The sequence below is a fragment of the Girardinichthys multiradiatus genome, chromosome 17 (genome assembly GCF_021462225.1).
Source record: "Girardinichthys multiradiatus isolate DD_20200921_A chromosome 17, DD_fGirMul_XY1, whole genome shotgun sequence".
In the NCBI taxonomy this organism is placed as follows: Eukaryota; Metazoa; Chordata; class Actinopteri; order Cyprinodontiformes; family Goodeidae; genus Girardinichthys; species Girardinichthys multiradiatus.
Genome location: NC_061809.1, coordinates 22489636 through 22516412, shown reverse-complemented (window position 1 = coordinate 22516412; position 26777 = coordinate 22489636). Strand labels below are relative to the sequence as shown.

The following is a 26777-nucleotide window of genomic DNA, read 5'->3' as shown; positions in this document are numbered from 1 at the left end:
TCATGGTTTTAGAGCATGTCAATCTAAATTGTTATGCATTAAAATGTGACTCCACTGAAATATAATTAAATGTCTGACAGTCTTGTCTATAAAGCACAAAACACCTTTTTAAAGGCCATATTGTTTGACTTCTTCTGCATAGAGACGAACATTAAACACTGTAACAAACATAAAAGCCATCCTAAATGACTGCAAGGCCCCATGATGAAGTAGAATGAATTCTATGACAAATATCAGCAGAGAACTTTCAAAAGTGCAACAATATAAAAAAAAAAAAAAAATGTCCAGCTCTGTCCTAGGATGCCTCTTGACCCAGTGCAGGTTGTGGGAGACCGAGGAACTCTTGTAACTTTAACTTCGCTCTTGGACAATGTCTCCTATCGCTCCTTCAGTGAAAGACTGCTGCATCTTAGTGTTGGTCCACTGTGTTTTATCAAGGGCAGGGTCAATGCAGCTAGCTATCAGGACATTTTGGAGCACTTCATGCTTCCATCTGCTGAAAAGCTTTATGGAGATGAAGATTTCATTTTTCAGCACGACCTGGCACCTGCTCACAGTGCCAAAACCACTGGTAAATGGTTTACTGACCATGGTATCACTGTGCTCAATTGGCCTGCCAACTCTCCTGACCTGAACCCCATAGAGAATCTGTGGGATATTGTGAAGAGAACGTTGAGAGACTCAAGACCCAACACTCTGGATGAGCTAAAGGCCGCTATCGAAGCATCCTGGGCCTCCATAAGACCTCAGTGCCACAGGCTGATTGCCTCCATGCCACGCCGCATTGAAGCAGTCATTTCTGCAAAAGGATTCCCGACCAAGTATTGAGTGCATAACTGTACATGATTATTTGAAGGTTGACGTTTTTTTGTATTAAAAACACTTTTCTTTTATTGGTCGGATGAAATATGCTAATTTTGTGAGATAGGAATTTTGGGTTTTCATGAGCTGTATGCCAAAATCATCCATATTAAGACAATAAAAGACCTGAAATATTTCAGTTAGTGTGCAATGAATCTAAAATATATGAATGTTAAATTTTCATCATTACATTATAGAAAATAATGAACTTTATCACAATATGCTAATTTTTTGAGAAGGACCTGTAATTAGCTGCCTTTATTTATTAAAATAATATTTAAAGAAATATTATTAAGGAAATAGTAAAATGTTTAAGGAAATGTTTTGAAAAAGAACCAAATCATTCTGGAGAAATGGGGCTTAATGGTGTTTACTTAGTTATCAAGTTTAGTAAAATAATGTGTAGGGAAATATTATTTTACTGGATTGAAAACCAACAGCCTTTTTGGGTGGACGATCTTTAGTAAGCAAGCACGTGTTCTTAGCTGTTAGCAGTTGAAGCTGATAGCTTATCATCCAAATCAAACACACACCTTTAAAATACCGTTGATAAAAGGGTTAAAATGCATAAGCGCGGACGGCGCGTGTTACGACCCCACTCGGTCTATGATCAATTGCCACAGCAGTTGCCACATATGTCAGATGGCTGGAAAGCCTAACCAGACCATACCAAATGCTCCGCTCCATCCAATTCCTGCAGTGAAAGAACCATTTGAACGCATCATTATGGATTGTGTGGGTCCTTTACCACGAACCAAATCTGGTAATCAGTTTTTACTTACCTTAATGTGCGCTTCCACTCGCTACCCTGAAGCCATTCCTCTCCGTAAAATCACTGCTAGTTCAATCATTAATGCCATGACCAGATTCTTTTCTACATTTGGTCTTCCAAGAACTGTACAGACAGATCAAGGTACAAATTTCAAATCGAAACTCTTTAGACAGGTTCTTAAAGAACTAGACATTAAACATGCTGTTTCTAGTGCATATCATCCTCAATCTCAGGGAGCTTTAGAACGTTGGCATCAGACTTTAAAGTCTATGCTGAAGAAATACTGCCTTGAGAATAAGAAAAGCTGGGATGAAGGTATCCCTTTTGTACTGTTTGCAGCTAGAGAATCCACTCAGGAATCATTAAGATTTAGCCCTGCAGAACTAGTGTTTGGTCATACTCTTCGCAGTCCACTAAAAATTCTGAAAGAGAAACTTTTGAACTCTGACACTTCCGCTCAGGAAAACATTTTGGAAAGCCACAGTGACCTATCTTGGTAGACAGGTAGGCTAAGGACAAGTGCGACCTTTAAAAGAAAAAGTTTCTGCCATTACTTCGTTCCCTGTGCCTTGCACTAGAAAGGCTTTACGCCGTTTTCTTGGTATGGCAAGTTATTATAGGAATTTCTGTCGCAACTTTTCCACTATTGTTCATCCTCTGACTGGTCTATTAAGTCCAAAAGTCAACTTTGTATGGACCCCAGAATGTCAACATGCTTTTGATAGCATTAAATCTCTGTTATGTCATGCTCCTGTACTCTCTGCCCCAGATACAGAAAGGCCCTTTAAACTTGAGGTTGATGCGAGTGCAGTGGGAGCTGGTGCTGTCCTCCTACAGGAAGGTAAAAATGGAGCTGATCATCCCATTTGTTATTTTTCTAGGAAGTTTAACAGAAGCCAGCTTAACTATTCCATCATTGAGAAGGAAGCCTTGGCTTTGTTTTTGGCTTTACAACACTTTGAGGTATACCTTGGATCCTGTCCTTCTCCAATTGTGGTCTACACTGACCATAACCCACTTGTCTTCCTAGCACGTATGTACAACCATGATCAAAGACTCATGCGTTGGGCTTTAATCATTCAAGACTTTAATCTGAACATCAGATACAAGAAGGGTTCAGCAAACATCTTGGCTGATGCTTTATCAAGACAGGAGTTATGAAAACAAGAGTTTGTTATTAAAATGTAAGTGAAGGGATGGACATTTTGTTTCACATTTTTAGGGGGGGGGGGGGGGGGGGGTGTTACGGCTGGTGGCCGTATGTGTGTTTGTTTTGTACCTTCATCAACAGACTGGCCAGCCGATGTCGCTGAAAAGCACCGTTTTCCTCCGTGCTATCGGTACCGCTGTTTCTGATAGGATCGGATTTCTTCTTCGCTGTTCCTGACGTACTCTGATCTCCCTGCGTGCTCTGCACTCCTCCTGCTGGACGTCTCCGGGAGTTCATGTTGGACTATTCATTTCCTGGTTCTTCTGAATTCGCCGCCAATCAAGAAGGGACTACATTATATAAACTCTCTGCACCTGCCACTAAAGGTAGCTGGTATTTGGACAGAACAGCTCGCCACTTCTGATTTTGGTGTTGTAAAATTTTGAAGCTTGGTTATTTTTTGTATGCTTACCTGCTTGTTGGGAAGCTTGGGTATTTTGTATGCCTGCTCGTTGGGAAGCTTGGTTATTTTTGTGTGCTCACCTGCTTGATGACTCCATCTTGGCTCAAAGGAGTCTCTTTAAAGTTGATTGGGCTTTGTCTTGATTTGTTTGTTTGCTTTTTGTTAGCAGGGACGTTTTTGATTTAGGAAACTGTTGAATTAGTTTGTCCCTCCTTTTGGGGGATTATTTTTAGTTAAATTACTGATTAAATTACCCATTAAATGTTACGACCCCACTCGGTCTAGGGGTAGGGGGAAGTAAACATTCAAACCAGGTGTTGTTGGTTTTATGAAAGAGAGTAATTTATTTCTTTTTAGTTCAGTTTCCGTTATTTTTAACAAAACAAACAAAAGGAGGATACTTAAAGTACAAACCGTTTGAAAATAAAAAGGGGTAAAACCCAAAATACACAATAACCATAAATTTAACAAAATACACAACCATCAGTAATTTAACTAAAAATAACCCCCCCAAAAGGAGGGACAAACTAATTCAACAGTTTCCTAAATCAAAAACGTCCCTGCTAACAAAAAGCAAACAAACAAATCAAGACAAAGCCCAATCAACTTTAAAGAGACTCCTTTGAGCCAAGATGGAGTCATCAAGCAGGTGAGCACACAAAAATAACCAAGCTTCCCAACGAGCAGGTAAGCATACAACAATAACCAAGCTTCAAAATTTTACAACACCAAAGTCAGAAGTGGCGAGCTGTTCTGTCCAAATACCAGCTGCCTTTAGTGGCAGGTGCAGAGAGTTTATATAATGTAGTCCCTTCTTGATTGGCGGCGAATTCAGAAGAACCAGGAAATGAATAGTCCAACATGAACTCCCGGAGACGTCCAGCAGGAGGAGTGCAGAGCACGCAGGGAGATCAGAGTCCGTCAGGAACAGCGAAGAAGAGGGTATCCAGCGAAGAAGAAATCCGATCCTATCAGAAACAGCGGTACCGATAGCACGGAGGAAAACGGTGCTTTTCAGCGACATCGGCTGGCCAGTCTGTTGATGAAGGTACAAAACAAACAATCTTCTGTGTTTAAAATCACCCTTCAAGTAAAGTTTATCTTAACTTTAAAAACACACAAACACAGAACACAAAACTGAGCACATGCTGAGCAGATAGCCTACTAGCACTAAGATAGCTGAGTTCAACACAAACAAAACTTCATAAAATGAAAAACGTTTAGATTATTTCCTTCTAAACTACTTCTACCACTCTGCCCAAACCTAACCTCGTATGTGAACCGCGCTGAGGAAAAGTTGTCCGGGCGACGACGAAGTTTGAAGAAAGCTCTGTGAACAAAAGATTAGCTTCAGCTAACCTCCGTAGCTGATGGGTGGGGCGGCTCGCTCTGTCCGCCGACCAAACTGCACAGTTACTGCCGTAACCACGGTGATGCGTCCCGTTGTCCTTCCTTTGGGAAACTGCTTCACTCGGCTTGCTGGGAACTCTCTAGAACACAGTTTGCTTCTGTAGATCTCAGATAGAAAGTCAAGCAACGTTTGTACCTTAATTATCCCCTTTCATGAATGAATATCGGATACACAAACAGCAATTCATTCGTACTTAACTTAGTGCATATGACCGCGTGATCTTATGACACTCTTGGATCCAGTTTGAAGAGTTATGTCTGTTTGCCTGCAAAGAGACATTAGGGTGCACTTACAGGCCTGGTTGTGACTGTTGTCCGGTGCCTGGTTGGAGGACAGGGCCACAGGGGGTATTGGGGACTGGTTTCTCTGTTGGTTCCACTCATGGGTCTGGGAGTGTTGGGCATGTTGGTCGTGAGCCCTCTTTTGCACTGTGTATTCTTGTTGTGCTGTGCTGGCTGGTATGCTCTTTGTTGGAGTCAGGCTAAGCTTTCGGTCGCTTCTACGCGATTCTGGCTAATCCCTCTTTATTGGGGCTCTGCTGCTTCTTTGATCACCAAACTGGTTGTTACGGCTGGGGATCAGTGGGACCGCTTCTGGTATGCCGGGGCACCTCCGGGTTTGTGGTGTGGGGTTGGTGGAGTGCCTGGTCTTTGGCGAGTTGTGGTGACCTTCCTCTGCTACTTCCTCCGCTGCTTCCTCCTGTGGGTTTGGTCCCCGGCCTGGCACTGGGCTGCGGTCGTGTTTGGGTGGGTGGGGTGGTGGAGTGCTTCTTGTGGCTGCACTAGGGTGGCTGACAGGTTGCACCTGGGGCGGTTAGTCAGCTAACCCCCTCCAAAGCGACCTGCAAAAATAAATCCCTTTTTAGATGTATAGTTGACGGCATTTGGATTGGCCAAGTGGTGACGGTGGAGCTGAGCTGGTTGGTCGGTTTTAACTGGGCTGACTTTGCTGTGGCAGTGATTTTCTGTGGTGGGAGACTCGTTTGGACCCCTTTTTTATTTTGTTTGTAGCCCCCTTTCTTGATAGAGATGGGGTCACTGGGGTCCGGGTTCGTAAAGTTCGTACTTTGTGGAGCCACCTTTTGCAGCAGTTACAGCTGCAGGTCGCTTTGGATAAGTCTCTATGAGCTTGCCACATCTTGCAATTGGGATTTTGCCCATTCCTTATAGCAAAACTGCTCCAGCTCTTTCATGTTGGATGGTTTTTCACTTGTGAACAACGTTCTTCAAGTCTCAATTGGATTGAGGTCTGGACTTTGACTAGGCAATTCCAGCACATTTAAATGTTTCCCCTGAAACCCCTAGAGTGTTGCTTTAGCGGTATGTTCCAAGTAATTGTCCTGCTAGAAAATGAACCTCTGTCCCAGCCTCAAATCACAGGCAGACAGACACAGGTTTTGCTCAAGAATATCCTGCTTTTTAGGACCATCCATCTTTCCCCTCGACTCGGACCAGTTTCCCAGTCCCTGCTGCTGGAAAACATCTCCACAGCATAAAGCTGCCGCCACCATGTTTCACTGTGGGTATGGTGTTCTTGAGATGAAGAGATGTGTTGGGTTTGTACCAGAAATAGCTTTTTTTCTTGGTGGCCGAGAAATTTTATTTTAGTCTCATCTGACCAGACCACCTTCCTCCATACATTTGGGAAGTTGCCCACATGCCATTTGAAGATTATGGATTTGATGGTGCTCCATGGAAACAACAAAGATTTGGATATTTTTTATCAATAACAAAACACTGAGAGGGGAAGGATACACATTTTTAAACATGGAACAGGGTTCCTTTGCAGCCAGGAGAAGTAATGAAAACAAACATGGAATATGGAAAACTGAGTATTTACATATTTAATTCAATTCAGTTTATTTATATAGCCTCAAATTTACCACACATTTTGTCCCTGAGAGCTCCTTGGTCTTCATGGTGTGATGCCTGTTGCTTTGGGGCATTATACTGACAGATCATGTGGCACTTAGATTGCATTCATTTAACTCATTATGTGACTTTTGAAGGTAATTGCTTGCACCAAAGCCTTTTAGGGGCTTCATAGTGTAATGGAAAATTCTTTTAAAATGCTCTGATATTCCCTTCACCTCTCTCATTTGTTTCTGTGTTGTATCACTCACAGGTGACCTTCCATCTACCTCTCACCTCTGACCTCTGTGTTTTATTAGTGTTCTGTTTTTATTAGCAGATGGATTCTAAATTCAAATGCTGGAGAGTTTTATGGTTAACCCTTCCTGAAGTGTATATTTCAAGGGAAGGTAGATGGGTGGCCTCATAAATAACTTTGTTAACTCTGACCCGGGGAGGGTCTAGGGGCCATATTTCTAAAACTCCTTGAAGTTGAGATAACACCCTCATTTGTAGTATAAATACTGTTTGTGATTTCTGTTCGTGGCTCTGTTTCACTGACTAACCTCAGTGTCAGGGTCTTCAAACGCTGAATGCCTTTGAATAAAACTTATAAGACAAAGTCCGGATTTTCTCTTGTTATGAGTCAACTTCTACCCACTTTGATAAGAAAATTCCACAACAATTTTAGCGTCACGAACAGGATCTGACGTGCCAGAGGAGACCGCAGGATGGGACACGGACGCCTGGCCAGCCTGAGAGTTGTCCTCAGTCCACCTCCATATTACGGTAGTGGAGTCCTCATGCCCGCCTGCGGCGTCTGGCTGATTAGATCCGAACAATTTGTCTTCAAATATATCTGGGTGAGAAGTTGCTCTGTATGATATAATGTATATTATTATTTTTATTACACATTAACCATCATCTCCTAACTAATTAATTAGGTTCCAGAGTTGCGAGAGGGAGGACATCAGCTGAGGGCCCGGTTACCCTGCAAAAGGAATTGCAGGGAGGTTCTCATTGGTAACAATGGGATAAAGCAAAACACAGGGTTTTGCGGGTGGTTTTTAGCAATTTTCTACACCTCATAAAGGAGAAAAGCCAGTGGGCAGACGTGCCGCTGAACAGGTAAAAAAAAAATGGTTCCGGAACCTTGAGGCATCAGGGGTGTCTCCTTCTTCAGACTCTGATTTATAAAATAATGAAAGGAAAAAGTGGGGATGATTGTGTTAAATGTGCTTTAATTTGGAAGATAAGTTTGGTTTTTCACAGCGTGGAAGTTTGAGTGTAAATAAGTTAAATAGTTTAAAAAGTTTCAAGTAAAACAGTTGATGGAAAAATAAAAAAAAAACAAGAAAAGATTAAAAAGCACAGAGTGCATCAATTAAGGGGTTAAAGAGTTAAAACTTTCCTGAAGGAAGTTTCGTTTGTCTTAAATATTGCGATCAGTCGGTAAAGAAGGTAAAATTGAAAAAGGACATTAGAGATGCGAAAAGAAAGTTGTTTTAGAAAGGAGTATAGTTCATGTTGTGGAAGGAAGTGACAGGCAGGGGGACAACTGACTGACTGACTGATAATATGTATTTGTACAAAAATTTGAACCTATACTAAACTTTTCTTCTGCCTCTCTAACACACAAATACACACATATATGGGATTTAAGTTCAACATCTGCGTTTTTGAGTCTGGATTTTAGAAACCTGCCCTTCTCCATGGCTACTCCGCCAGAGACGCTTCTCCAGCACGGCCTGAAAGAGAGAGATCTGCCTTCCTGCATGTTGAAAATCGCAGTGTGACTTTCTACAAGAAAAAAAAAAAACGAAACTCAGAAGAAAATCCGGATTCTCTGAGATGGACAAAGATCCATGCTGTTTGCAAGAGCCAGAAGAGCGATACACTGGATTTATATTGAAAGCATCTTATGCGGGCAGAAGAGAAACCGGAGCAAAGTTTCTTCTTTCTCCCTCCTGGAGAAGTTAAAGTGGACAAAGAATGATTGAATGTCTCACCAACAGACCAGGGAAGGGCCTGGTTGTTTTTTGGACTGTTAGAGGACCGTGTGCCTGATAGTCTGACTCTGGAGCGATTAAGAAACTGATGGGGGTAACGTACAAACACACACATTTGCATAAATCTTTTCCTATTTTCTGCAATGAAGAACGCTTATTAACCGCTGCTCATGTGACGCTTGCTTGACGTGGACAGATATAGCGGGTTAAAATATTATTTTAGGGTTAGAAAAGAATCTTTAAAAGGGTGATAACTTAACACATTTGATACTTTCTGGTTAATTCTTTCAGAGAAGCAAGTTCTCTTTCGTCGTGGAATATTCAGGGTCAATTATTCTAGTTATTAAAAGTTATTAAAAAGCAGAGGAAGTTACAACATCTCCAAAACTCAGCAGTAACCAAGTGTTTCTATGTTATTCTCAGGACAGATCTCATGAAGGAGTATTTTTAAAACCCAGCGCATGCGTAACACCTGATGGGTTTCTCCTTCAGGTATAATTTTCTGTTGTCAGAGTTTGTATCCCATAAATCTAATGGGTAGAGACCTCATTAAAACAGGCTTAGTTCTACTGCAGATGGTCTTCATACAGTTTCTGACACAGTATTTACAGTTTGGTGCAGTTTTTGTCCACAAGTGTTAACTGACGCTTATGGAAAGTACAAATTCATTGTTTTTCACAGCAGCTGCTGGGAAGAGGTTGTATTAGTTTTTTCTTCCCTCTTCTGATTCATGCAGCGTGTTGATTTACACTGTACCTTATATCAGGTCCTGACAAAAACTATGAAAGGTTGGTTCTGCAGGTTCTTTTTTTCTCCCTTTGGAGAAGGAAAGGACACCTGATCAGTTCTGTGTTGCATAGAAATATTAAAACACTTGTTGTTTTCTAAGATATCACCAGCTAAAAACTTTTAAAACTTTTGAGAGTAATTGGTTTTGTTAAACATATTTCCCTTGGTAAAACAAACCTTTAAAATGAGTATGAAAAAATTGGGTTATTTAGAAAGAATCTGATTGGACAGTGGTACCACACAAAAATTAAACTAATCTCATGCTTCCTAAAAGACTCTGCATGAAAAGGCCTTCAGAACCGTGGAGTTATTTTCCACCACAGTACCAAGTTTTTAAGCATGCTTTTTCTTTATTTTAAAACAGATCTGGTTTTTGTTTTGTTTTTGGCTTTTTAGCATAATGTTGTCTGAAGTTTCTTATGAACTGGGATAGGAGCAAATATGATCTGAGGTAAATTAGGAGCTGTGAACTAATAATTTTAAATCTGATTATTGTCCAAGCAGAAATAATATATTTAGCCAATCCTTCAATCTCTGCAGAAAGTTAACACCATTGTTCAATGCAGTAGTATTCAACTTGTGGTTCCTGGACTCCTGAAGCCTGTAAGCCATAGATTTTGGGTCCATAAAATTATAATACTTAATTAAAGGTAGGCTGATTACCTATTAAAATAGATCTAAGCCAATGATGAGTTCCAGTCATTTTGGTGACTTTGAAATGCAATAATACTCAAAAATTTCTACTCTGGTGAACACAGATTGGGGTTGAAGAGTTTAGTTTTGGAACCAAGGTTAGGATTTGTATAACGGAATAAAGACAAGTAAAATCCTTTATTTTAGGAAAAGAAAAGAAATAAAGGCTCTCTTAACAGTAAGAGGATGGTCGGCTCAAACTCAAGTCTCCTTGTTTGATTTCTTAGGGTTTAAAGATTAAAGGAATACATAGGAGTACAAAGGTACACAAGGTAATTTCAGATTACTAAGAGATAAAATATTGAAACATTTATCAGCATTTGGATTGTAAAAGAGGGGTTCTAGTAATAAGTTTTCCCCAACTCTCAAAATTTAAATAGCCAAATTAAAGAAAATGATGTTTGTTCTTCTTTAAACACTATGTGGGAAAAAGTCCAGTTTGGAGACAAGCTTCTTATCTTAATTTATGATTAAGTCAAACACTGCAGTTTTGTTTAGTTTGGGTATAACATGAAAATGTCAACGCTGACTTTTCTAATTTCCCCTCGGGGATCAATAAAGTATCTTTGAATTTGAATTGAATTAAATTAAAAATACTTCTTTGCATTTAACTTGAAATTCTGCAATACAGCTGCGATCAAATTAAGCCAAACAAAAAGAGAATTATAACAATAACTCTCAGGATTGTAGTTATTATTACAGAGATACAGTACAAAGAATTAGCAAAAGGTTTCAGCATCAGTAAATTTGGATTCATATAAGAGAAAACTGTTGCTGTGCTTCTAAATACTTTGAGATCTCTTTGGACTATGTGCACTCATTTTAAAAAGGATCCTGAAGATTGTCATAACAACATTGATCAATTATAGCATTAAAAGATATGGTTGAGAAAACATATTCTGAAAAGAGATTGTTAAAAATTTCTTTGAATTCTTGAAGCTTCAAATTTGGCCATTTGTCTGTCTTTGATGTTTTGTCTTTGTTTTGTTGGAATTAATGTTTGTTTATATGTTGCATGAAACAATAATCCATGTTTAGAATAATGTTTCTAAATCTCAGATTGATTAAAACTTTGAGTTTTCAGGGGAGTTAAGAAGCAGCTTGTTTCTCAGGTAGGTGCATGTTAATAGCTTTGCAGTTAAAGTTACACTAATGTGGGATGGGATGAAGAAACTGTTGGTCCGCCCATAGGCTGTCAATCAGAGGTTAGTTCTGCCTGACTCCGCCCACCTACTAGGTTGGTTCATGCCTTTGTTGTCATGGTAACGCTCAGCACCTCCCTTCCTGAGTTTTAACACTGTTTAAGAGACAATAGAATCAAAATGCTTGTAGTGATTGTTGCCTTAAAAACATGTTTTTTTTGTATAATAATTAAGGATGTAGGATGACTTTTAGATTTATGTGTTTTATTACTAAAAGGTTAATAAAATAGTTTAAACTAGTTTGAAGAATTAGTTTTGCATGCAGAATCATTGGTGATTTATTAGATTGAAAGTTTCCCTGGTGCCATTAAGCTAGCTGACAGTTCAAGATATGCAAAAGTAAGGAATATATTTTTGATAAAGAATCAGAGTCATGCCTTTATACTTGGTGGGAATTATTTATTTGATTCAATTTGTAGGGTTTATTCATCCAAATTACATTGGATGTCCATTAATCTAATACTCATCTTTGTACAAGACAAATTAGGATGATGTGTGACTAATTTCTAAGTGAGACATTGATGACGTGAATAACTAAAGTTTGTGTTTAGTTGTTGATGGAACTGAATTGCAGTTAAAAACATCTGGATTTTCTTTATGTTGCTTTCGTTAAATTCATAGTGACACATAGTTATGTCAGAATTCATTTATTTGGTTCTATGTAATGTGATCTTGGTTACTAAAACATTTTTGTACAAACTTTTTGCTGGATTGTCGCATGGGTTGGACCCTGCGCCAGAAGAGGGGAATGTCAGAATAAAGTAACATGGGGTTCCAAAAGTTTTAGCACTCATGGGAAAAAGGGTAGCTCATACCTCCAGTGAGGACTTAGTGACAATGCGAGAGAGACGTTGTACTTTGTTTATATAAATGGTGCATAGCTCCCTAAGACCACATTCTGAAAACCTCTCTGAAATTATGGTGTTGATTTTTTGTGAAATTTTACATCTCCACAGATTAGACCATTTTTGAAATTCTTTTTGGGTTTTCTGAAACTATGAAATGTTGACCTGTAATCAGACCTTCCTCAAACATCAGGTCACATTTTTGATATTCAGAATATTTAGCTGATGGTCACTGCTAGTATATCAGGTGAAGTCAGAAGATCAATTATTTGGATTTTGTTGGATGTTTTGATGAAGTTCATGTAGTTAAGCACTTATGTTTGAGAAGGGGACTTTGAATTGAAAATTAGCCAAGTGTTGTGAAGGCCCTGTTCTCACTTATATGAGATTGAGACAAAGGACACAGGCAAATCTCAGTCCTTTTGAAGTGCTGTGTGGCAGGTCTCCTAATTTGGACATGGGGATATTGCCAAGATAATTTTCTTCCACATCTTTGTGTGGAGATAGGATGTTGTTTTACTGTCAAAACCTGTCCACTGTGTTTTCTCAAGTTTCACAGACAGTGAAGGCTGCATTACCAGAAACAGCCACTTCCACCCTCCAGTCCTTTATTCCTGGCGACTGGATTCTGGTCAGAGAATTTAGGAGAAAACACTGGAAGTCCAGGCGCTGGAATGGCCCATATCAGATCCTACTAGACACCCAGGAAAGCTGCAGGAAAGCTGCAGGAAAGCTCCAGCTCCTCCAGCTTCATCTGGCTTCCAGGACACAAGTCATCTTCCAAATGGATCATCCACGGCCTGAAAGGTGTGAGGACAGCGGACCACCACAAGATAAAGAACTGTAAGCTGATCACTGGCGAGTGATTGAACAGGTGGTTGAAGAACACTGTTCTTACAAGGGCACAATAATCCCTTGGGCAGTGCAACGTTATTTCAGAATCTACTTAAGGCCATCGCATTGCCTGAAAGTTAGAAGTCATAAGGTCATTTGCCTCACTGCACACACACCACAGTGAGAGACACATAGGAAACATACAGGGAAGACCTCTACACATTTGCACATAACCTTTCTCTGGATGAACTGGTGACGCCTGCAACAGAGAGACAGTCAAATATGCGCCACGATGCTTATTCTCCTTAATTTCTTAAGCAGGTTAGAGTTCCTGTTTCTAAATATATTTCTAGAGGAGCTTCCTACGACCGCCCACCTGTACCAGACTGGTAACAGGGCAGCTTGAAGCCACTCAGGAGAGTCGGCAGGATTTTTTGTTTTTTAAGTTGTGTTTATAATTTGTTTTCTTTAAAAAAAGAAACTGTTTGCTTTCAGTACCAGAAGAAAGGACATTCCACTTCAAGGTCACGATGCAGTTAAATGGAAGATGGTCTGTTCTGATGCTAATGATTGGTATTTCAAGTATTTTTATAACTCTTGTGTTCATTTGGGAAAAGGTACAGCAAAGACAATGTAAGGCTAATTTGAGGAATTGTGCTAATAATACTCATCAGCGGATTCGAAGAGAGATCCATCACTTTTCTGACTACTATGATCATGCTGATAATGTCTGGTGGCAACTGATGCATCAAACCGTGAGGAAGATAAGAAATGATAGTTGCTATGTTTGTTGTTTGATTCCACGTGCTATTAATGATCAACCATTTTTGGTACCAGTTCCTATTGATGCTACTTATGCTCTAGCTACTTTCTTTCCAGATAACCGGTTGGTGGAGGTCATTTTTCCTTGGGTGATGGTTTTGTAGAATTTTCTTTTAGTTTTGTGATTATCTTGTAATCAGAAGAAAGGAGTGTAATGGAAAATTCTTTTAAAATGCTCTGATATTCCCTTCACCTCTCTCATTTGTTTCTGTGTTGTATCACTCACAGGTGACCTTCCATCTACCTCTCACCTCTGACCTCTGTGTTTTATTAGTGTTCTGTTTTTATTAGCAGATGGATTCTAAATTCAAATGCTGGAGAGTTTTATGGTTAACCCTTCCTGAAGTGTATATTTCAAGGGAAGGTAGATGGGTGGCCTCATAAATAACTTTGTTAACTCTGACCCGGGGAGGGTCTAGGGGCCATATTTCTAAAACTCCTTGAAGTTGAGATAACACCCTCATTTGTAGTATAAATACTGTTTGTGATTTCTGTTCGTGGCTCTGTTTCACTGACTAACCTCAGTGTCAGGGTCTTCAAACGCTGAATGCCTTTGAATAAAACTTATAAGACAAAGTCCGGATTTTCTCTTGTTATGAGTCAACTTCTACCCACTTTGATAAGAAAATTCCACAACAATAGCAAAGGGGGTGGATACATACGAAAAGTTCTGCACAAATATATAGAGCACAGTTTGTACCTTTTTTAAATTATCGTATTCAGTTGCATATTTCTTAAAGTCTAAGTATTTTTCACAAGTGTACAGTTTTTGACCTTACTGTACTCTTGTTTTCCTGTTTTTTGTACGTATTACTATCTTTATGTTTATCTGGGTGCTTCCAGTTGCCTGCATATAAAATGTTTTACAGTGATTGCTCTCTTACACATATCCTATTATATTACTGTTCTCAAGAGAAATCATAATTAGCTAAAATTGACTCCAGCAGATTAAGCTTTACAAACAAGGGAAGTTCAGAAGTGGACCTCAAAAGTGAAAATCTGATCGGTGCGTCTCAAATAAAAATTTTTAAATAAGAACTACAACGCTTAAGATTATGAGTTAAAATGTCAAGTGATGGATTTCCCATTTCATTATGTTTTTAATAAATAATTTACACTTTAAAATTGTTAATGGTGCCTTTATTTCCAGCTTTATCCTTGCAGGGTCACATTGGGTTGGTGTCTATCTCCAGCTGTCAGTGGGCGAAAGGCGGAGGATAGCTTGTATAGGTTGCAACACAAAAACACTCAAAACAGTTCACTTCCACCTTCACACCATAGGGCATGTCTGGGTGACTCCAAATAAATATTCTAAACGGACATTAAAGACTTGGGCAAAATATTCTGATCATAATAAAGTAACTGCCTTTTTTTCTCAATAGACATTTCAGAATCAGAATCAGAATCAGAAAAGCTTTATTGCCAAGTACGTTTTTGGACATACAAGGAATTGGTTTTGGCGTAGTCTGTGCAATACAGTACAAATTAAACAGTATAAACATATCTACAATATAATATAGATATATGTGCACAGTTTTAAATTTTTATGCATTCTGAGCAATCTACAAAAACATGTTTAATCTCTTGATATATCTTAAATTCCTCATATAAGGCAAATCGTTTATATTTCTAAAATTAAAAAAAGAAAACAAAACCTAAAAAATGCAAATTCTTAAAATAATTGAAATGAAACAGGCTTTTTAGAGCAAAAGGATCAGTCAAATAAAGGGTAGCGCAATAAAATTAACAAAAACATACTATCAGAAAAACAGGCTTTCATTTCGAATCTCTGCAATCTAATACTAAAACAATGTGAGAGTTATCTGTTAAATATTATTCTCCATTTCAGATAAAAAAATAACTGTAAGACAAGCTGTCCACTGGTCTGAACATTTATTTTTTGTCATTTGCCAGTTTTTAGGAAGCACATCCTGTCGGAGGACAATGTCCTGATTCACATTATAAATCCCTGTCCTCAATAACATGGACAATCTGTGAAACACATTTTCTGCTGCATTTGCACGCCTCATCCACATGTAAAACTTGGTGGGAAAAGCAGGTTTTCAGAAACAGTGAGTTAGTAGCTAACTTTGTGCATGCTAACTGTTGCTTTCTGCACAACAAACCACACCAAACAGGAATGTTCGATGAGTTTCTTTTGAATCCATTTTTATTAAACTTCAAACATGTGCTGTAAAACTCGGTGATTAAAAGATGGTTAAAAGTATGAAAAAAAAAACAATCTTCAGTTGTTTTGTCTATTGAAACTCTTAGTATTTTCAGAATATATCCCTTATCTCATTAATTAAAAGTTTTATCCACCAATCTGTCCTTCTGTATGTCCATTCATCCATCTATCCAGTTTCCAGTTGTATTTAAAGACTGACATTTGTAGGAATATCTGTCATAAATGTGATATTTTGCATAAACTTTAACGTAGGGTAAAAAGGACTGATAACTCATACAATTTGATGATGTGGAAAATCTGTAGGAACCCTGCATTGATATACCTAACAAAAATTGATATACCTAACATTGATATACCCAACAACATAATCTGAACCTGATCATGTTCTGTATGAAATAGGAAAAAACGCTGTTCTCTTTCTCAAATGTTCAAACAATATTCTAATTCACCTATGTGTCACATTATGGGTTATAAGAGCCATTTTACTACCAGTGTTTGACAATTTTTGATCATGATCATACGTAAGGAATTAACCAAAATTACACTTTATTTAATTCATTTCAAAACCAATTCAATTCAATTCAGTTTTATTTCTATAGCGCCAATTCACAACACATGTTGTCTCAAAGCACTTCACAACAGTCAGGTACATACATTCCAATTAATCCTAACAATTGAACAGTGCAGTCGGAGTTAGCTTTTTATTCAAATTGGATAAAAAGTTTTTCTATCTAAGGAAACCCAGCAGATTGCATCCAGTCAGTGACTTGCAGCATTCACTCCTCCTGGATGAGCATCTAGAGACAGTGGACAGTCACTGGTGTTGACTTTGCAGCAATCACTCATACTGAGCATGCATGTAGCGACAGTGGAGAGGAAAAACTCCCTTTTCACAGGAAGAAACCTCCAGCAGAACCAGGCTCAGTGCGAGCGGCCATCTGCCACGACCGACTGGGGGTTTGAGAGAACAGAGTAGAGACACAAAAAGAACAAAGAAGCACTGATCCAGGAATACTTTCTATGGGAAGGAAAAGTAAATGTTAATGGATGTAGCTCCTTTAGTCGTTTCACCTAGAAAGAAAGAACAGATAAACTCTGAGCCAGTTTTCAAGGTTAGAGTCTGAAAGAGAGCACATAGAGTTAGTCACAGTAGAAGCTCTGTCAATCGCCATGTCTAGGAGAGAGAAAGGGTTAAACACTGAAAGACAGGGCTATGTGGATCATTGGTAGAGGGTGAGCATTAAGTTGTTGCCAGCAGAAGCTCGGGCGATTCCCCTCTCCATAAAGGTGTCACAGGTAGACACAGAGCCAGGCAAGGTGTAGCTTCTAGGAAGTGAAAAGAGAGAACAAGGTTAAAAGCTGAAATAACAGCAAATAATGCAAAATCGGAGAGTAGTGTGAGAATGTAGCAAAGAGGGTGAAAGTGGTCGTTATGTCCTCCAGCAGCCTAAGCCTATAGCAGCATAACTACACAGATAACCACTTTATTAGATGCTGATGGCTGTGGGCAGGAAGGTTCTCCTGTAGTGATCTGTATTACAGTGGCTTTTAAGTAGCCTCTGAGTGAAGACTCTGTTGTTGTATGACAATCTGATGAAGAGGATGCTCATGATTGTCTGCGATGTTCATTTTAAGAAAAATCTCTCTTTGCACAATAATCTCCAGTGGTTCCAGAGCAGTCCCCAGAACAGAACCAGCCTCCTTTATCAGCTTATTTCTAAGATTATCATTATTGTTATTGATTAAAGTGCGGTGTAACGGGCCTACGACATTGAAACAGTAGGTGCTCATCATTCTCTTCTTCCTGCTAACATTGTTTGTTGTTGCTTTTGTACCACACAGACAAACATGTGACAAGTGAAAGTCACCTCAGTGAGACAAAAGCCTTTAAGACTCGTGATGCTCGCAATTTCAAGGGTCACAGGAAGAAAACAAACCAGTACTTCTGGTGGTCTCAGCAAGTCCTCAGGATGCATCTGTGATTCTGAACAATCAGTTCTTCATTGGAAACTTCCCTCAACATGTTGCTCTTTATTTCCCACATTGAAAAAGCTTGAAGCTTTGTATGTCTTTTTTGTTATGGATCTCTGTCTGAGGCTATAAGAAAATCCCAAATAAATCTGTTCATCCACCTATAATAGATTGTGTCCTCCTGGATGTTTTTCTTATTGTTTAGGCGTAACACGCAATTGATTGATCAAAATTAATTGACATGATTAAAAGAAACACTTTTGCCAACAGGCTGAAATATATATCTGCACCCTAAAGTCTGTGTCAGATTGATAAAGTTTTGTTTCTTCACTTTAAAAATCTTACTTAATAGACGCAACACTTTAGGAAAACCATTGTAAACCAAAATGAATGCAGGGACTAACAGGCCCCACATGGGGGCGATGTTGGTTACATAATCTACAGAAAACACCAGCAGCTCAAAGAGCAATGCTTTCTCCCACTGTTGTCTCAAATGTTTTTGCCTTTCATTAAAAGATGCTAAACTTCACTTGCATTTAACTGTTTTTGTCTTTTAAGTCACTCAGTATTTTTGTGGAGGTCCAGAAATTTGTAAGCCAAGTCAACATTTTTTAGGCCTCGAAATGTAATGAGATGATACAATTACACTTTACACATGCAAAGCTAGCACTTTCCTATACAAGGTGCACCTGGATCAGCTGTGTCTCTCTGGGACTGGGTCATTAAAGGAGCTGCTGCTGCCATTAACTTTGTGTACTCTGGTTTCCTTTCTCATAGAAAGTGCTCTCAGCCTGGTGGTTTTGTGTTTATTTTTGTCCTTTCCTGCCTTTTCAGTTGCAGCAAATATACCAAGTCTGGTTCTGCTGCAGGTAGAACCAGACAAAGGGAGTTGTTCCTCTCCACTGTTTCCACATGCATGCTCAGGATGAGGGATATAAACAAAAAAGTCTTGTTTGGATAAACAACCTTTTACCCATTGACATTAATTAATCAGCTGCCTTGTGTGACCTTGTTGTATTATTTGGATGGAAGTGGGCACCATGCAATTGGTTTATGTTGGAATAAATTAGATTTATTTAAAGTTAATCTGGACTGAAATGAATTCTGTATAGCTTGATATGAACTGAACCTGTTTGTTTTGTGAAATGGCCTGAAATGACATTTGCTGTCGTTTACAAAAACAAAATGTTACTAAACTGGAGTTTTAAGAAGTTACAATATGAAACCATCTACAAATATATATAGCCTATGAGATACATAGTGACAAAGCAAACCATTATTCATGCAGATACATCACTTATTATGTATTATTGTTCTATTTTTTACATGAATTGGTTTTTTGTCTTTTTGTGAGCCAACAAAGGTCTTTCAATTAAATGTCTTAGTTAAACATTATATATGTGGCTTTTGTAATACTGGAAATGTAAAAAAAAAAACTATTTATTTGGTTTATTATCACCACATGCTGAGAAATAAATTTTAGAAAATGTATTTATTTATTTATTTATTTATTTTAGATCCTCTTTGTTTCAGCTGGACCACTCTTATTTCTGTTTTATTCCAATTTCAGGTTTATTTGCTTCATTTCCAGTTTTAAGTTTGTAAAAAATATAAGCTCTTGTTCAGGTCAGCTTTCTGTGCTTCACACCTGGACTCTCTTACTGATTGACTCTCATCTGTTGCTTATTTGACATCAGTCCTTGTGTGCAGAACAGGTCAGCTGAATGGACTGAAGAAGGATGGTACTGGGTTTATCGCAGGGACAAAGACAACAAGCAACGGTTCATTTAAAATGAATATAAATGTCTGGTAAAGAGACTATTTTTATCATCTTATAAAGTGAAATGAACTCAGTTCTCTCTGAAGTTTTATTCAATCTTTTTCTTTATATGTGGGCTGCTTTTTCTACTAATTTCTATTCTTGTCACATTGTGCATTGTTTTTAGATCAATTCTTAATTTTCTTAAGTTTTTAAATTAAATAAATGTTTGTTTCATTTTAGATGACTCCACTGTGTCTTGCTATTTGGATTCTCTTCACCCACAGCCTATTGAGTCAAAATGAAGTGTGGTGCACCGGTATGAAAAGCACAAAACTAAAACCTTTACTTAAATATAAGTATTGGGAGGAGTTTTGAAAATGTCATGTTGATAATAAACTTAATGTGGAGGTACATCAGAGAGACCACCATCCAAACACACTCATAGCTAAGGGCAATTCAGAGTAACCAATTAACCTAACAGTCATGCTTTTGGACTGTGGGAGAAAGCCGGAGTACCCAGAGAGAACCCAGCGCATGCAAGAGGAGAATATGCAAACCCTATAAGGACAACCCCAGGCCGGGATTTGAACCTGAACCTTCCTGCTTTGAGGCAACAGTGCTAACAACTGCCTGCAGCGCCAATAATAAATGTGATGATGATAATGATATTAATAATAATATGATGATGGCGATAATGAATATGACTACAACACGGTGATGATTAAAATAAAGCTGTTGATTTTAAAAGTATGGCTAATAATGAGGAAGATGATGGAGTTATGTTGGTATTGGTTGAAGTTGTGTTTCCCGAGGCCGTTTCAGTAATTTATTAGATGAACTTATCGCCACATAAACTGTCACACAGTACAGTGGATGGAGAGCTCCACACTGAGTCATTTACCATCATTACTAATGATGGACACAATTGCTCGTTTATCACAAGAAATGGTACAGTATGCTTCTGAGATGACCAAAGCCTCTCGGTCTTAGTCACACACTGAGGATCTGTTCCTATAATAATGATTGGCCAGATGTGGCTCATTTTTATTGAGACTGAGAGGAGTGGGTTCTACATCACTGCAGCTGTCCACACTCATTATTTTGTCACAATTATGCAACCCCAGCTATTTTTTTACATTTGCAACAAAAAAAGCTGGATTGTGCAAAACCGACTGAGCACACGGTGCATTGCTGTCCAGAAGGAGTTGCAGGGGTGCTTAGAGATGATAATCGCTTATAGAGTTGTGAGGCTCCTAATTGTGCTTTCATGAGATGTTGTTGATTAATGGTCTAGTTGATGGACATCCTGTGAATATTGTCCACATGTGCACTGTCCACGGGGGGTGCTGAAGAATCCACTTCAGGATTCCAGCAGCATTGTGATGGTTCTTTTCTGAGAGAAAGAAAAAGGGATAGTGAAGGGGGCACAGAATGAAAGTTTGAGACTCTGGGCAGCGCCGTTGTAAAGCGGAGTGAATGAGAGCAGAAGCCGTGCAGCTTGCCACATGGGACGTTCTCACTCGGCATAATGGAGGCCTTTCTGTGGCTCTTAACCCCCTTGTCGCACGCTGGGAACAGGCAGCCGTGCGCCTGCCGCTCACAACAGACACGCTCTCCCAGCTGAATAATTAAATTCTTACTCCCAGGAAAGGCACTCCTTTTTCACTCTGGACATGTTCCCGGCCACACGTGGGCCTGACAGAATCTCTCCCAGGATTAACATCTTTTCTAGGGTGCAAGTCAGTGTGTCTATCAATAACAAAACACTGAGAGGGGAAGGATACAAATTTTTAAACATGGAACATGGTTCCTTTGCAGCCAGGAGAAGTAATGAAAACAAACATGGAATATGGAAAACTGAGTATTTACATATTTAATTCAATTCAGTTTATTTATATAGCCTCAAATTTACCACACATTTTGTCTCAGGGAGCTTTACAAAGTCAATTCAGTCGAATCATAAAGATTCCAAGTGAAGTACATAAAATACAACCGATCCTAATTATCAAACAATGCCGTCAAATTCAGTTTATCATTAAATTGGTTAAAAGGTATTCTATTTAAGCAAACCCAGAAATTTGCATGGAGTTAGTGACTTGAAGCATTCACTCCTGCTGGATGAGCATGTGGCAACAGTGGACAGTCGCTTGTACAGGTCCTTCTCAAAATATTAGCATATTGTGATAAAGTTCATTATTTTCCATAATGTCATGATGAAAATTTAACATTCATATATTTTAGATTCATTGCACACTAACTGAAATATTTCAGGTCTTTTATTGTCTTAATACAGATGATTTTGGCATACAGCTCATGAAAACCCAAAATTCCTATCTCACAAAATTAGCATATCATTAAAAGGGTCTCTAAACGAGCTATGAACCTAATCATCTGAATCAACGAGTTAACTCTAAACACCTGCAAAAGATTCCTGAGGCCTTTAAAACTCCCAGCCTGGTTCATCACTCAAAACCCCAATCATGGGTAAGACTGCCGACCTGACTGCTGTCCAGAAGGCCACTATTGACACCCTCAAGCAAGAGGGTAAGACACAGAAAGACATTTCTGAATGAATAGGCTGTTCCCAGAGTGCTGTATCAAGGCACCTCAGTGGGAAGTCTGTGGGAAGGAAAAAGTGTGGCAGAAAACGCTGCACAACGAGAAGAGGTGACCGGACCCTGAGGAAGATTGTGGAGAAGGGCCGATTCCAGACCTTGGGGGACCTGCGGAAGCAGTGGACTGAGTCTGGAGTAGAAACATCCAGAGCCACCGTGCACAGGCGTGTGCAGGAAATGGGCTACAGGTGCCGCATTCCCCAGGTCAAGCCACTTTTGAACCAGAAACAGCGGCAGAAGCGCCTGACCTGGGCTACAGAGAAGCAGCACTGGACTGTTGCTCAGTGGTCCAAAGTACTTTTTTTGGATGATAGCAAATTCTGCATGTCATTCGGAAATCAAGGTGCCAGAGTCTGGAGGAAGACTGGGGAGAAGGAAATGCCAAAATGCCAGAAGTCCAGTGTCAAGTACCCACAGTCAGTGATGGTCTGGGGTGCCGTGTCAGCTGCTGGTGTTGGTCCACTGTGTTTTATCAAGGGCAGGGTCAATGCAGCTAGCTATCAGGAGATTTTGGAGCACTTCATGCTTCCATCTGCTGAAAAGCTTTATGGAGATGAAGATTTCATTTTTCAGCACGACCTGGCACCTGCTCACAGTGCCAAAACCACTGGTAAATGGTTTACTGACCATGGTATCACTGTGCTCAATTGGCCTGCCAACTCTCCTGACCTGAACCCCATAGAGAATCTGTGGGATATTGTGAAGAGAACGTTGAGAGACTCAAGACCCAACACTCTGGATGAGCTAAAGGCTGCTATCGAAGCATCCTGGGCCTCCATAAGACCTCAGCAGTGCCACAGGCTGATTGCCTCCATGCCACGCCGCATTGAAGCAGTCATTTCTGCAAAAGGATTCCCAACCAAGTATTGAGTGCATAACTGTACATGATTATTTGAAGGTTGATGTTTTTTGTATTAAAAACACTTTTCTTTTATTGGTCGGATGAAATATGCTAATTTTGTGAGATAGGAATTTTGGGTTTTCATGAGCTGTATGCCACAATCATCCGTATTAAGACAATAAAAGACCTGAAATATTTCAGTTAGTGTGCAATGAATCTAAAATATATGAATGTTAAATTTTCATCATGACATTATGGAAAATAATGAACTTCATCACAATATGCTAATATTTTGAGAAGGACCTGTATTGTGTTGTTGACTTTGCATGAAATCCTTCATGCCGACCACGATGTAGCCACGGTGGAGAGGAAAAATCCCCTTTAACAGGAAGAAACCTCCAGCAGAACCAGGCTCAGTGTGAGTGGACCGACTGGGGGTGTGAGAGAACAGAGTGTACACGCAAAAGAAAACAGAAGCACTGATCCAGGAGTACTTTCTACATTAAAGAAAAGTAAAACGTTAATGGCAGTAGTCGCTTCTTCAGCGGCTTCATGTAGGAGAGTAAACAGCTAAGCAGATCAACTCTGAGCCAGTATTCAAGTCTAGAGTATTAAAAAGACAGTCACAGTAGAAAGTTCAGTCAGTAGCTATGTCTAGGACAGAGACCGGGTTATACACTGAAAGACAGGACCAAGTGGATCATCTGTAGAAGGAGAAAATTAAGTTTTTACCTGCAGCAGCTCAGCTGATGCCCCCCTCCAGGAAGGTATCACTGCTGAACACAGAGCCAGGCCAGGTGTAGCTTCTGGGAAAAGAAAAAACAGAGAGAACATAAAGTTAAAAGTTTAAGCAACACCAAACAATGCAAAACTGGAGAGTATTGGCACAATGTAGCACAATGAGGGAAAGTAGCCTCCAGCAGCCTAATCCTATAGGTTTTATCGAAAAGGAAAGTTTTAGGCCTAGCCCTAAAAGTAGACAGTGTCTGCCTCACAGACTAACAGACATTTTCCACTGGAGAGGAGCCTGATAACTAAAAAATCTGCCTCCCATTCTACTAAAGAGTCCAAGAACCACCAGTAAACCTGCAGTCTGAGAAAGAAGTGCTCTGTTAGGAACATATGGAACAATCAGATCTCTGATGTATGATGGAACTAAATCATAAAGGGCTTTATAAGTGAGAAAGATAATTTTAAATTAAATTCTGGATTTAACAGGGAGTCAATGAAGGGAAGCTAAAAAAGGAGAAATATGATCTCTCTTTAATTTTCATCAGAACTCTCAGTGCAGCGTTTTGGATCAGCTGAAGGCTTTTAACTGCATTTTATTGACATAGAATGGGCAGATTGATCAGAACCTCATCTGCAAAAATCACAGTCTTCTGCTGGGGTTTTGTGGTGAAAAATCATCTGAGACGGAGATCATAGATTCAAATTGCTGAAAAGATCTTCCTCTGTAGGGTGACTGGGCTAAAACTCAGGTGTGGGTGACACATTGTGACAGTATGGAGAGCTCTTTCTTCTCTCTTCAGCCGTCTGGGCGCATCCCTTAAGAGGTGTTTTGGGTGCCTTCCACTGCTGGCAGAGCTCAACTAAGGCCCAAAACCCACTGTGGTGACTATACGCCCTATGGCCTGGGAACTCCTTTTGATCCCCCAGAATGATCTGGAGAGGGATGTCCAAGTTTTCCTCCTGGATTTGTTAGACCAGAAACCAATCTAGGATAAGGAAAAGACAATGAATTGATGAGTTAATGGGTATCTAATCCTGAGTTAAAGCAGCTGAACTACGTTTCCTCCATGGATAGATTCTGCCACTTGAAATGGGCGCCCTAGTCGAAAACAGATAAATGGACTATTTGAGTACAGTCCAATTCATTCATGATCACACTTTATGGGTGACAAGAATTGGTGATCTATTCTTTCCAGGATTATCAGCAGCCTTTAAAAGTTCCTCAATAACAGTTGTGCATTTGCTTCAGGCCTCCTCTCTCCTTTCTGGAAGAGTTGCACAGACTGCCATGCACGTTTTTGAGCGATTCTGACAGAAACGGATAGTGGAAAGTGTCCACCCCAGAAAAAGTGTCCTTTTTTGCTCCCTATTTGTTGAATAAAGCGTGTCAAAAATTTGACATTTTACCCAAATGAATTTCACAGTCCAGATATTGGCTTACAAACCTCTAAACAACTCAGCTGCCTTTGGTAATAGACATCCTGATGTGCATTCAAAATGAAAATCGATAATGAAACATAACATCTGAGAATAGGGAAAAAAGCTTTATTGATTTCTGGGCTATAAAGGGTTTATTGAGCTTGACAGATGCCATGTCACCCTGCTGCACGGTACAGAGGGATAGTGTTACCCGCAGGTGGCTTTCTTGCTTATTTTGTTTTCTACAAATGTTGTCGAGATCTAGATTAGATTGAGGTGGGTTTAGGGAGCATATAAATGAAGGGGATGATGCTGCATGTTTGTGGTTGATGGAGGACGTACTATTTCTTAGCCTCAGGCTTATCAGGTGGTGGGTGTGATCAGTGGGACTGGGGTCATCGCCTTCATCCTGCTCTGTGAACAAACACAAAAGTTCTTCCTTCCTTCAGCTGTGGTCACTTTCACCTGTCACTCAGACTTTCTGTGGTAGCCTCCGTCTGTGGAGGGTTGCTCCAGGTGAGCGTTCAAGTGTGGCAGATAGCTCATTGGCAGTTTATGCCCAGGTAAGAAAGGGCACAGTCCCTGATTTTTATCCATGCTGGCGGAGTTTTACAACCTGTAGGTTCATCTTTTTTATTGACTAAAACATAAGAGGATTCATAATGGTGTTGTCTTTTGGTAAAGGGTTGCTTAAATACAAGGAGAACTGCTGCTACGTCATGTTCTAATGACCCGCTAGACTGCATATTTTCACAAAACTAATAGTTTTTAAACATACAGTGCCCATTCAAAATCTAACACATTTTTTATTTGTACAGTTTTTCCAAAACAGATTCAGAATCAGACTTTGTTTTGCTTATTAAATATGCATTTTTGAAAGCAGTTAAAGGAAACTAGATTAATATTTTGTGAAAAGAAAGATCTATATTTTTTTCCCTCTGACTTTAGACAAAGAGCATTTTCGTATCCAAAGTTTGTTTACTTTGGTCCAAAGCAGTCAATGAGTTTGTTAACTTGTACCTTTTTCCGCTAGTTTGGTTTCTTTTCACACAGAGAAAAAACTCTAAGCAAACCGAAACTACAAGTCAGAGCATTCAGTTTGTTTCTTGGTCGGATTTGTCTGGGGCGGTAGAACCAAGTGTAAAAACAGGAAGTAGATGCTGTGATCCGAGCTAGTAGAAAACACAGATAATGGAATCCTCTTATTGTATTTTTCTGGGTACGATTTTAAGAAATATTTTTTGAGAACAATACCGAATTGATTCAAGACCAAGTGGTGAGCTACAATGTATCCACAACTGCCCTGGGGCACACTGACACAAGTGCTATACAAAGGCGCCACCGAGCCCTCTGACCACCATCAGCAGGCAAGTCAGGTGAAGTGTCTTGCCCGAGGACACAACGACTGAGTTGGACAGAGCGGGGGTTCGAACCGGTAACCCACCGGTTACAGAACGAACTCCCACCTGAGCAACACCCGCCCCAAGCATGAAACCTAAACTTTCCTATTCAAACAGGTGACTCCAACTCCCCATTGATTGCATAAAA

General features: G+C 39.6%; 1 long non-coding RNA gene across 1 annotated transcript; it reads left to right on the top strand.

Moving 5' to 3' along the window:
• The first annotated feature begins 19087 nt into the window (after positions 1-19087).
• Positions 19088-20621, top strand: LOC124882836. Its single transcript, XR_007042009.1, has 2 exons — positions 19088-19669; positions 19863-20621. It is a non-coding gene; the product is annotated as an uncharacterized LOC124882836 (long non-coding RNA).
• Positions 20622-26777: the final 6156 nt, after the last annotated feature.